Here is a 12,883-nt window from a genome sequence, read left to right as displayed (position 1 = left end):
ACAGTACACACTTCTGGGTTTCAAAACTTTCTCATGATAGTAACCTTGAGGTCTCCCCCATTCTCTAGGCATCTCTGGTTCCTTCCTTAGCTGCTGAGCAAGCATGTTAACAGAAAGAGAAACTGGCAGGTTGCTATTTCCTATTAACTGTGTTTTATCTATTAACAGAGATAGAAGAAACATCTTAGGAAGGAGCTGCTGCTTCAGTGGCATCAACATTAACGCGAAAACTTGTTAGAAATTGCAAAAACTCAAACATCCACCAGACCCTCTGAATCTGCTTGTTGTTTGTCCAAAGAGGCAGGATACCATATACATGAGTCTGTCATCTATCAGTCTATCTATCTATCTATCTGTCTGTCTCTCATCTCATTAGTTTGTTGGGCTTCCATAACTGTCACCTGCTGGGTGGCTGAAACAACAAATGTTTATTTTCTCACAGTTCGGATGCCTGAAGCCCAGGATCAAGGTGTCAGCAGGTTTCTTTTCTCCTGAGGCCTCTCTCATTGACTTGCAGCTGCCCACTTTCTTGCTCTTTCTCTGGAGGTATGTCTGAACTATTCTGCTTTTGACAAGATCTGTCAGATTGGATAATGTATATTCTAATGGCCCCATTTTAATTCAGATAGCTCTATAGAGGTTCTATTCCAAATTCAGTCATTTTCCAGGATCTGCAGGCTCCAGGGCAGCATCACCCTTGCTCCCAGATTCTGGTATAAGCAGCAACCCTTGGTGTTCCTGGGTGTGTAGGTGACCTCTCTGGCCCTTGCCCATTTTCATGTGACGCTTTCCCTGTACTACTGTCTTCACAGATCACCTTCCTCTCTGTGTTTTTGTGTCCATTCTTGGAAGGACACCAGCCCACTGGCCAAAGGGCTTCCTACTTCAGCATAAGCTCCACTTAACAAATTATGAGGGCAGTGCCACTATTCCCAAAGCAGGTGATATTTTGGGGATCTGGAACAGAAACCATCCACCCCATGCAGAACCCACCAGAGGCCTCTGATCAGAGGTGACAGGATGTGGCCTATTTCCAGAAGCATCTCTCTGACTGTGGGTGCAAGTTCTGATGTGTCACAAGCCCCCCAGTCCTTGGTGTTCTCAGTACCACTTGAGTCATAGGAACTAGAACAATCTTAATGACCCCCCCTTCCTGACCCCTGTGTATTCCCTCTGCAGTCATTCTTGACCTGGTGCAGGCTCCAGCTGTGTGGTACATACTACATTCCCACTAGTCCCAAGGCCCATGCCAAATGACAAACATCCACTCCCAAGTATATGCCAGCATTTCCAGTTGTGCCTCCTGGGGTCCTCCAGGGATGCTGAGGCTCTGTCACCAGGTAGGAGCAAAGAACATATTCCAGTTATGGTGAATCATTTTTTATGCTTTTCTCCCTGAGGTGGTGGATGGCAGTGGCTCTTTCCTGTTTGCTACCTCAGTATGAGTCTTTGCACTCACTTTGAGACAGGATGGAGGCCATGTAGTGGGGACAATTCCACTTACAGGTGCAGTGGTGTTTTGGATTTTACCCAACTTCTGGATCTAATCACCACAATGCATGGAACCCTTGATGCTGTCAGGAGGGCAGTGATGTAAGTGTCCTGGAGCAGACCAGAGACGGTGGGTGGACTCACACCATCATGGTGGCCATTCTTTAGGTCCATACATCTGTACATGAGAGCCCCAGTGTGCATCCTTTTCTTTAGAATTAAAGAGAGACACAGGTGACCTTGGGCCATGAGGCCACCAGTGCTCCTGAGGACCAGTGAATTGACCACAAAGCCCAGGTTCTCTGCAGTCCATCACTAGGAGCTTCAGCCATCTTTATGCCTCCTGAAGCTGAGACACAGGGAGTTCAGCCATCAGGAGAAATGAGCCATATGGAAAGGAGGCAGAGCAGGAACAACTGTCCTGGGGATGTGCTCTCCTCCAGGGAATGCAAACCACATTTCTCCGTGGCCCATGTACTCAGCAAAGGCTCCAGGCTTGAGAGCTCCCTTCTCCTCTCAGCCCAGACACCCAGAGTGTGAGCACAGAGCCTTGGGCACACACAAGAACAGCTCAAATAATGAAAAGATTACAAACTGTCAACTAAACTCAAGGTGGATTAAATCACTAATCTAGGCAATCTGGTGTCATGTTCCCGGTTACTTAAACACTCAGGGGTCACTCCAGGGGAACTGAAATAACTGAGCTGCAAGAAATAACAACACAAATGACAGAAATACCTTTTTCTTTGGGGGTTCTATGATGGCTCCTCTGACCATAAGGGTCCGCAGAAAGAAAGAGAGAGAGCCCACACATACTGACCCCTTTTATTGATGAGAAGCCATTCAAATGGGCCAAGAGGTCAGTTTTCAGGGGGCTGAGTCTAACTTCATGATGTCTGCTACCAGCAGGTTGACTGACATCTAGCTAGGCCACACCCAAGGGCAGGGTAACAGAAGGGGACTCTCAAAGGGCATTTCCATGGAACATTCTATCCCCAACAGGGGAAGGGGTAATATCACAAAGGAACAGGTGAGCATAGCTCCACCCATAGGGCTGCAGAAAGGCAAGAGCATGCACAAAGACACATTTCCATTTTTTTAACCCAAAAGATTGGGGCTAATATCTTTGGTTACCTAAGCATCCAGATCACAGGGTGACCGACAGTGCCACACCAATCAAAAGGGGAGGCAAACGTTGGTCACATGCTATGTCAACCTGCCACAATCCAGATCCAGATATTCTTTTTCCTGATCACTTTCCTTGGCTGCAAAATAAATGTACAACCCATCATTGGTTGTGTGATTTTCAGAGTTGATTTTTTAAAACTTGGGCAACACCTAGCCCTAGAAGATGACTGTAAATAACTCACAGGATTGAGGGTGTCAGAATGAAGGAGAAAACCACCTGGAGGTTACACTTATGGTCACTTTTACTCCTTTTGTGTTAATTAAAAAATATGCAGAGCTTCTTTCCTCTTTGGCCAAAGGAAGTTGGCCAACTGTGTCCTATTGTGTCTATAGTCACATGAACACATGTTCGGATGTGCAATCTGGAAGGTGGCAACAAGCTCCCCTGTCCCATTAGAGAACAAGAACCCGTGTTTCCCACCTGATTTACACAACCCAGATTATGGGGTTGGTTTGCTAAGGGCCTTATAGCTGGGGATGCCAGGGAGCTTCCACACCCCATTCAACCAGCTGTTTGTTGGATGACAGGGGATGAAGGGTGACCCTGAAAGCAGGGGTGAGAGCTGGTCAGCTGATAACACTTAGTGGGCCTCACCAATGCGTCTCTGTCATGAAATGGGAAGGGTGTCCAAATCTCGGCTTATGCCTCCCAGAAGTAAAGGAGTACTTCACCAGGGGTAAATGCATGACTGGGGAGCTTCCTGAGATGGCTCTAGTCCAGGTCTCACCATTTCTGCCAGGAATCTGGACAACAGTTGGCTTTGTGAAACCTCATAGATCCAGTAACAGAGCAGCTGCAGCCCAGGGGTACAGCAAGCCAGCCATAGTGATTCACAGAGGAACCGGTGGCAGTGTAATGGGGAAGATAGATCAGGCAAGGTCAGTGAGAAAGAGATCAAATTATTCATACCACCTTAAAGGAGGTGAGGTCTGAGATACACTGCAAATGGGGCCTTGAAAATTTTTCTGAGAGCCACCAGTGCCAGAAGAAAGTGAAAGAGGCAGACTCCCTCTAGCTAGCTTGGGACACCCTTTCCCAGGTCATCAGTGTTGCCAGAAAGCAGAGAACGCACAGGAAGCCAGCAGAGCACCATGGAGAGAAAGCACCTGCACATGCTTTGGCTCCATGCAGAGCAGAGCTGAGGCTCAGGCAGGTGGGCAAGGAGGTCAGGCAGGGAGGCAGGGATTCTCCCATGAGGCTTGGAAATTGGGAGCACAGGAAGCTCCCTTGGGGGTGAATCAATCATTTTTAAAAACAATTTTTTGCATAAGTAGCTTATTGACATGGTTCAAGATACAAATGCTGTGCAAGCACCCTCAGCACTGTCCCTCAGCCAACCAATCAGCTTATCTCTCTAGCACGTTCAGTACACATATGGTCATAAATCCTTCTGCTCACTTTGGTGAGTGCACAGGGTGCTAAGTCAGCACCAAGCTGAGCACCTTTCTCTTTGTCTCTTTTTCATGGATCTGGGGGGCCTCTTCCATCTTGGGAAATAGAGTTACATCTTTATCCGCAGCAGTACACCATGACCCACTGCAATGGCATCCACTATATTTAACCAGTTCCCACCAATGGATATTGAGGTAAAAGATATGATATAAGCAAAAAATGTACCACATGGTACCCTGATGGAATTCAGTATCCTAAAAAAATGACAGAAAAGGCTTCCTGTTGGTGAAAATTGATTCAAGGATTCAAGGAAGACAGAGGCAATAACTATATCCTCTGAGTGCATCTGGGGTCTCTGCCAACTATTCTGTAGCTTATGCCAGCAAAGAGAATGCTGACCCATGGCAGGTTCCTTGTGAAAGTTCCGAGGTCCTACATTCACCAGGATGGACACCTGTGGTCATTATGGCCAGGCATTTGGGATCACAGACTTTGGTTTAGTTTGGTGTGCCTGACAGCACCTCCATCTTGGTTTGAATGAAATATCTGGAGATGGAGGAAGGTGGGGTGAGTCCTTTCCACACTGAAGTTCCCTGACCCTGTGTTCCTTTGTGCAAGTGGTGCTCAGGCAATCCTGCCAATATTCATGTATCTCAGATTCATAGAGGAGAGCAAATCCTAGAGTGAAGATGAGATGAAACCACCATGTAAGGATTCTGACTGTGGAAATGTACAAGGCAGTGTTCCTCTAGTGAGCAAACTACCAGAAGGTAACAGGCCCCCTGTTTCCACACTTGGAATACTCTACAGTTTCTCTGTGGAACTAGTAAGATGACTAATACTTGCTGAATGCCTAGCTGCTGTGGTAATGTCCTTGATAGGAGGCTCTGTGCTAGACTCTTATCAGCCTCAACCTTAATCTCAGATACTCAGTTTTTGGGAATAAAGGAACTCTCTTTGAGAACACCAATGTGTCATTATGCCTAAACCTGCCCACATAATGGTAACTTTATACAATGAGCAATATGTACTAATGATGTCAATGACCTAATGTAACCTATGGATATAAATAAAGCTGGCAGCTCAGATGAGCAGCACTTTTACTTTGCTCCTGCACCTTGCTTCTATCTCCTGATTCTGATGCTGATGTATACATCAGCAAGGGTTCCTCTGAATACCAGCAGGTAGGCAGCAGTAGCAGCTCATGCAATCACCATGCTGCTGTTACCCATGCTGTGTCTGCACCTTAAGGACACAAAATATCCCAGGGTCACCCATCCAGAGTCCATGGTGGGAATGGTCCAAGGAGTTCCAGCCCTTCAATGGCTGAGTATGCAATTTATGATACCAGCCCTCAAGTAACTTCCGACTAATAGACTTCTTAAGTACTGGGTGAGAATTGCCATCGCCATCTCCAGCACACCCTGGGCATGAGAGAGCCATGGGGAGACCATGGAGGCCAGGTCAAGGGGGGACTGGCTATCCTGTGTCCCACTCACCTGCCTTCTGAGGCTTGCCACCTCCTACTTGTTTCCCATCTCCCCTTCCTCCCATGCAGGGTGCCATATAAGATGGTTGCTCATCAAATCTGAATTTGTGAAAAACTACAAGAATCTTCTCTGGAAGAGGGTGTCCCATGCAATGTTTGGGTGTTGTACATTTCATACAGCAAGACTACTGTTTGTGCGATCTGGAGGGATAGGCTTGGAGTTCAAAAGAAATGAACAGGACAACCAAATGTTCAGTTGGCATTTTGGACACCCCAAAGCCATCAGAACTGTCATGTGACTCCAGCCTCAGCCAGCAGTCTAGATGTGGGCTGCCTCCTGCCCTTGCCCATCTTCTGGGTGTCTGCCTTGATTGCGTCCAGGGATGGCAGTGTGGTGCTGAGGGTGCCTGGTGACTTACTGAGACTGGCAGGGCAGCTTCTCAACTCCTAGCCTCTAGTTTTAGTTTCCTCATTTTCAAGACATCTTTTTCTGTCTTTAGACCTAATAGGAAGTGATCTCATCTCAGTAGAAGATAGTCCCTGCTAGTGCTCTGTGGAACAGTGCCTCGATGGTGACACATGGCACAGAACGCATAGAAAACTCCATGCAGAAGTCTGTCCGAAATTTCCTATTTCATTTCTGACCCCCACGGGGATTTTCCTACAAACACTAGTGTTGCTCCCCTGTGCTGCCTGGAGGAATGGCTCAGGCCCAAGAAGTGTGTCAGCTGTCACAGGGCCAAGTGTTCTAAGCTCAGATCAGATTCAGACTTGAGCCCCAGAAGATTATGGGCACTGCAGGCAGCTCCTTGTGTTTCCCTGATTTTCTTCACTGCCAGCATCCTGGGCATCCTGGTTGTTGGTGACATGGTGGATGATCTGCTTGTGTGCCACCACTGTACTCTGCTTCCTGTTGTGTGGGAAGGTCTCCAGGTACACAGGCAGGACAGTCATCTACATGTTGGGTAGGTAGCTACGTCACAGGGCTTTCAGTGGGAAGAGGGTGCTAACTCAAGAGTGGGCGTGAGGATTGACCACACAGTGCCACCAGTGGGCTTCTAGGCCAAGGATCCCTGTAGGAACACTTTAACAGGGTCCCGAGGCTCACCTTAAAGACTTTCTGTAGTCACTCTGTGGGACCCCTCAGCTCAGGAGCCTCCTGGGGTCCAGACCAGATTGTCTCCAGCCCACCAGGCTCAGGCAGCTAGAAATTATAGACCAGGAAAACATGTTCATCCAGGCAGGTGTGTGGAGCCTAGAGTGTCAGCTCAGTGTAGCCCCCACACTGCACCAGCTTCCAGTGTAGACCAGCAATCCACTCACATATTCTGGAGATGGTTAAGCAGGAAGTAGTTGAGTAAATGTGGCTTCTCCTGGGGGCTCTGAGTGCCCACAACACATCCTGTCCTGGCTTCTTCCCTCGGACCCAGGTGAAGCAACCCACCTCTCCTGGATCATCGCCCTCTTGCTGTGATGCCCACACTCAGCCCACATTGCAGTGTTCTTCCTGCTCCCTGGCCTATGGGGAATGGGGATGCTGTCTGGCTGATGCAGGACAATGGTGAGTGCCCAGAGCCTAATGATGTTGCCTACTTTCCTGGCCCCCCAGGCACTAGTGATAAGCAGGCAGCCACTGTCATGGTCACCATAACTAATACTGAATTCCAATACCAGGCCCCAGCCAGCCCCAGCATCAGTCAGTAGGCAGGTGCTTGAATGAGGGAAATGAGAGAGAGAGAGACCAGGCTGTGAAGACTATGCATCATGCTCTGAGGCTGAAGTATATTCTCTGAGTGTCTTGTGTTTGTGAGAAACCCAGAGAGAACTTATTTCAGCACTTCCAAGAAGGTCTGAGAGTGTTCTAGAATTTTAATGAACATTGCAGATGAATAACCTAGAATATAAACTAACTTCTCAAAACTCATTAGAATTTACTCTCTCTCTCCCTCTCTCTCTCTCTCTCTCTCTCTCTCTCTCTCTCTCTCTCTCTCTCTCTCTCTCTCTCTCTCTCTCTTTTGGTTCCTGGTATTTGCTGTGGATATATTTGAATCTGTGATCCTCCTGCCTCAGCCTCCTATACTTTGGGGATTACAGGTGGGCACCACCACACCTGGAATGAGAATCTTCAGAAAAATGTACCTGCTAAAAATACAGGAAGTGTGATAAATAGCCCTACAAAATTGTAAAATTGCTCTGTAGATGTTTACCATGATTGCAATAAGAATGTTGGTTTGCTTTCTCCCTGAGACACATGAATAATTACTCTAATTCCCTTCTTTATATTCACATAAAATTACTCTTGGGCAAACAAAGTCTTTGTCGAAATTTGTACAAAGATACCGAAGAGCCAATGAATAACTAATACTGAATTCCAATGAATGACTTCTACAAGGAACCCAGGGATAATAGACAGCTTCTGATGAAATTACATCTGAAAATTGTACAGGCTGGGTACATTCTTTTTTCCAAAGACAAACATGTTGGAAAACACTCATTCTCATCTGTTTGGTAGTTTCTTTTGGAGTGTGTGCTTACAGTTAGTTGCCTTATCCAGATGGGGTGTTTTAATTCTGGATTCCTGATGCTGGCTTCACTAAGCTCCCTTGAGTTCATACTACATGACAAGGCATGTCCCCATATCTTCTGTGTTGCTCAGCTGTAATGCCAGCAAATTGGAAGGCTGAGGCAGGAGGATTGCAAGCTGAAGGCCAGCCTCAGGAATTTAGCAAGACCCTGTCACAGGGATTGGGAAGACCCAATTCCCCCAGGCTGGTGGAAACTCCCCTCTGCTCAGAAATATCAAGAAATGAGGAGGTTCAGAGGGAGAGGGGAGAAGGCTGCAGGAGAGACTAGTATGTTTCTAGGTGATAAGAGGAGACAAAGAGCTGTGGACACCAGGCATGACCCTGGGATGGCTTCTGCCAGTTCAGCTCTGGTTTACCTATTTGATCTGTGGTTGGATCTTACAGGAGCTGTGCCAGCCACACTCGTGAAATTGCACTGAGAATAGCATTTGCTGTCACTGCTCTGTGCTATGGGAGAATCGAAAGAATGACCTTCTTCCTCTGTGCAGAGTGAGGCCTTCCCGCAGCTTTCTCTTGTTCTCCTCTTAACCTCTGAGACTGGTGGGGGTCCCAACCCCACTCTTTCAGGAAGTTCCGCTGCACCTCCCTGCTGCTGAGAGATTTATGATCCTAAGCCACTCACATGCAGTGTCCTTATACCAGGAGGGCCTGTTGCTAGTGGTTGGGAACCCAAGGTGGCCTTGAGCCCACAGGTCCTCAGCACCCAGCCACACAATTCTTGTGCATCTTCCCTGCCCCCTCCTCTGACAGGCTGCTCTTGTTTTCACAGAAAAGCCTCTACCTGGAGGATGACATGGGGGTAGGAACGTTCAGCATGCTGTATGGTGCTATTCTCCTGTCCCCTGTGTTCCTCCCACCCATCCTCATCAAGAGATGTGGCTGCAAGTTGGCTCCATGGGCTGCCTTGTGGCCTTCTCTCTGGGCAACTTCTGTGCCAGCTGGCACCACCCCTCTCAGCCCACCCACATCTGTGTTTGCAGGCCCATGTCGTCACCATGACTGCTGACATCATGCTGAGTTCCCTGTAGTTTCTGCAGGAAGAATGATTGGCAGGCTCCTCCTCACGTTCCCACCAGGACTTCCCTGCCTTCCCTGCTGGCTCCCTCTCTTGCTCCTGACTCCCAGCATTGACCTCTTCCTGTGATCTCTCTGTAGCCCTCAATGTCCCTTGCACACCTGAGCTCTCATGGCCCCAGTAATGGCAGGTAGAACCTAACTCAGTTGAGGAGGGTGAACCCCAGAGGGGTGTGGCCAGGATGTGACTGATGACCAGAAACTGTTCCTTTACCCCCTTCAAGGATAGGGAGGGAGGTGCTACCCACTTGCGTCTCTTGCAGGTATACCCTGATCCGCAGTCCCATGCTGCTGGGGCTGGTAGCAGCTCCCCTGTGGTCGGCTCAGTGCACCTACCTCGAGGTCATGGGAAACACACATGCACAGGATGTTGTCAAGCTGGATGGTGATTTGGTGAACCAGTAGTTTGGCATGTTTGTTCTCATATTCCAGTCCTTTGGTGTGTGGGGCAACTTGATCTCCTCTCTGGTGTTTGGCCAGGTACAGAGAAGAGTGGTGAGCAAGTTTTTTTGACTAGGAACAGGGTCTCCTTGGTGACCACTGAGAGGGCCCATAACCAAATACACACTTGTATTTGTTGCCAACGGAGGCCCTCAGCCTCCCTGAGCTGTGGAGGCAGGTAGACTCTTCTCCTCCAAGGACAGTCAGGGGTCTGAAGATGCATCCCCACATGGTTCCCCTTCCAGGGAACAAGTGTCCATGGAGTCATGGCTTACTTTTGAGGCTAAGCACAGTTTGCCTGATTATTTCCTTATGGAATTAATCCATTAAGCAACTTTTTAAGGTTCTATGCTCAACCCCTTCCTGTAATGAGGGGCCCACTCATGGCAGAACCCTCCTGCACCTACGTCACAAGACCTTGCCCAGCCATGATGTGAAACAGGTGTGAGTTGCACACCACTGTGTTGAGGATCTGAGACTGGCCAGGGGAGATCAGTCCTTCAGTTCTCTCAGGAGCCCCACCCAGGGTAAAAAGCTCTGGCCATGCTGCTGCTGTCAGGGTGGATTCTCTCCTGCAGCCTGGCCCAGCCACCTGCTCTCCCAGATGGAGCCTACCTTTGTGAAGCTCTGTAGCTAACACTTCCTGCTCTTTCACTAAGTGTCATCATCACTGGCTACACACATCCCCACAGGGAAACCATAGTATCTCAGTTGCCGCTGATGCTCATTCTTGCTGTCCCACCACAGTGAGGGCTCAGTCTGTGCAGCTGGGACAGTGGAGCAGCAGCTCACTGGACATTCAGGCCAGGAGCTAAGGGCAGGAACCGAGGGCATATGCATCCACAGGGCAGCAGGGTTTCTGCACCACTGTTGAGAGCCACAGCCGAAGCGGCCCCAGCAAACTTCCAGCTGCCAGGAAACTTTCAGACTGCCAGCTGATGATTGGCTCACAGCAGCCCCAGCAACATCTAGCTGATTGGCTCCTCTGCGGTGATGCTCACTGGAGGACTTCTTTGGCTCCGCCCACACGACCCAGCCAATCGGACTCAAGAGCAGGAGGATTGTGAGAGGTGGTGAGGTGTGTTTGTGTGAGAGGCTTGTGGGAAGCTGGTGGTGGCAGTTGGGCTCTGAGGGTTTTCCTGAGGAGCTGTTTTGTTTGGCGTGTGTGGTTCAAAAAATAAAGTTTGTTTCTTTTGACAAGTGGCTCCTGAATTGTGCCCAGCCAGACTGTGGCATTTGGTGGCTTGCACGGGGAGCGACTGAGGGTAAGTGATAAGGTAAACTGCTCACCCCTGAGGGCAGGGAGAGAGGATGGGTAGCCATTTTAAGATTCCTCTTTTGTTTTGCTTCACTTTTGTTTTAAGTTGCCTGTCCCTGGAGATGAGTGAGACGGAAGAAAAACCGCTCACATCTGAGGAAAAACTATTTACGTCTGAGGAACAGATAGGGAGATAGGACGGATGCACATGTCAGGAGGATATAAAGGCTATAATGATTTTGTGTTGTTCCATTTTTATTTCATTCGGTCTTGGTTTTGTTTGGTGTTATCTTGTTGGGTTGTATTATAGTAGAAATATGGGATCAGAAATTAGTAAAAAACAAACCGAAAGAGTGTTAAGTAAATTGTTAGAGGAAGGAGGCATCCCAGTAAAATCAAGAGCAGTCAGGGCATATGTTGATACAATACAAAAATGTAGCCCATGGCTTTTTGGGGAGGAGTTGTTGAATATATCACAATGGAACCATCATGGTGAAGATTTAAAAAAGAATACAAAAGAACAGCCAGGGACTCTGCCAGTTGGCACATTGCCATTGTGGACGTTCGTATCTGGTTTGCTTAGTCCAAAGCCTTCAGTTCATACAAAGATAGAGGAACAAAGCTTAGAGCAGAAAAAGCCATCAGGGGGAAAGTTACAAAAGGAGACTGCTACTAACAACTTTCTATCACCAGAGGGTGTAAGTGTCCAACCAACAGCGCCACCTCTACAGGAGACTGTTACTAACCCCTTTCTATCACCAGAGGACATAAATGTCCAACTAAAAAGGCCACCTCCATATGCTGAGAGGCCCCCCCCAACCCCCGAAGTTAATAGTTCAGATCCTGAGACAGGATCTCAAGTATTAACATGCCCTGTATTTGAGGTATGAGGGCAGCAAATTCACCATGCTTTAAATTTCAAAATAGTGAAGCAGCTAAAAGAGGCTGTAACAACATATGGTCCTCAAGCACCCTTCACTGGTCGAATCCATTAACAACTTGAACATGACGCCAGCAGATTGGGCTAATATGTGTAAAGCTGTGCTAAATGGAGGTCAATACCTGTTATGGAAGGTTGCCAATGAGGAATTTTGCAAGGAGATGGCTAGGCGAAATGCAGCAGCTGGTTATCCTCAGAGACATCTTGATATGTTGTTAGGAAAGGGACCTTATGAGGATCAGCAGCAACATATTGCATATGATCCTGGCGTATATGCACAAATTGCTGTAGAGGCGGTTAGGGCATGGAAGATTTTACAAGGACATGGAGGTTTACAAGGTCAATTATCTAAGATAATACAAGGAGCTAATGAATCTTATGCTGAATTTGTAGATAGGCTTATTCAAACAGCTACCAGAGTTTTTGGGAATACAGAACAAGCAATGTCATTAATGAAACAACTGGCTTATGACCAAGTGAATCGTTGGTGCAGAGGTATGATTAGACCTTGGAAATGAAGATTTAAACACATATATTAAATTATGTAGAGACATTAATGAACAAGAGCAAGTCGTGGAAGCTGCAGTAAAACAGGCTTTAGATGCCAGAGACATTAATGAACAAGGGCAAATTGTGGCAGCTGTAGTAAAACAGGCTTTAGATGCCAGGCCAAGAACATGCTACAATTGTGAACAAACAGGACATTTTAAAAGGAATTGCCCCATAGGAGGAGGGTTTAACAAAACTAGGTATCAAAGGAGTAGAATACCGGGTATTTGCCCACAATGCCATAGAGGGAGACATTGGGCTAATGAATGCCATTCTCAAACCACCATAGAGGGTACTCCATTATCAAAAAATGAACAAGGACCAGGTGTTTATCCACGATATCATAAAGGAAAGGCATTGGCCTCCATTGCCAAAAAATGGACAGGGGGGCCCAATGCTCCGGGGCCCAAAACCACAAATATACGGAGCACTGGAGGAACCCAGCAACCCCATCAGGGTAGTGCCCAGGACACAT

Source organism: Urocitellus parryii, chromosome 8 (genome assembly GCF_045843805.1).
Source record: "Urocitellus parryii isolate mUroPar1 chromosome 8, mUroPar1.hap1, whole genome shotgun sequence".
NCBI classification, from domain to species: Eukaryota; Metazoa; Chordata; class Mammalia; order Rodentia; family Sciuridae; genus Urocitellus; species Urocitellus parryii.
This window is presented reverse-complemented; position numbering follows the sequence as displayed.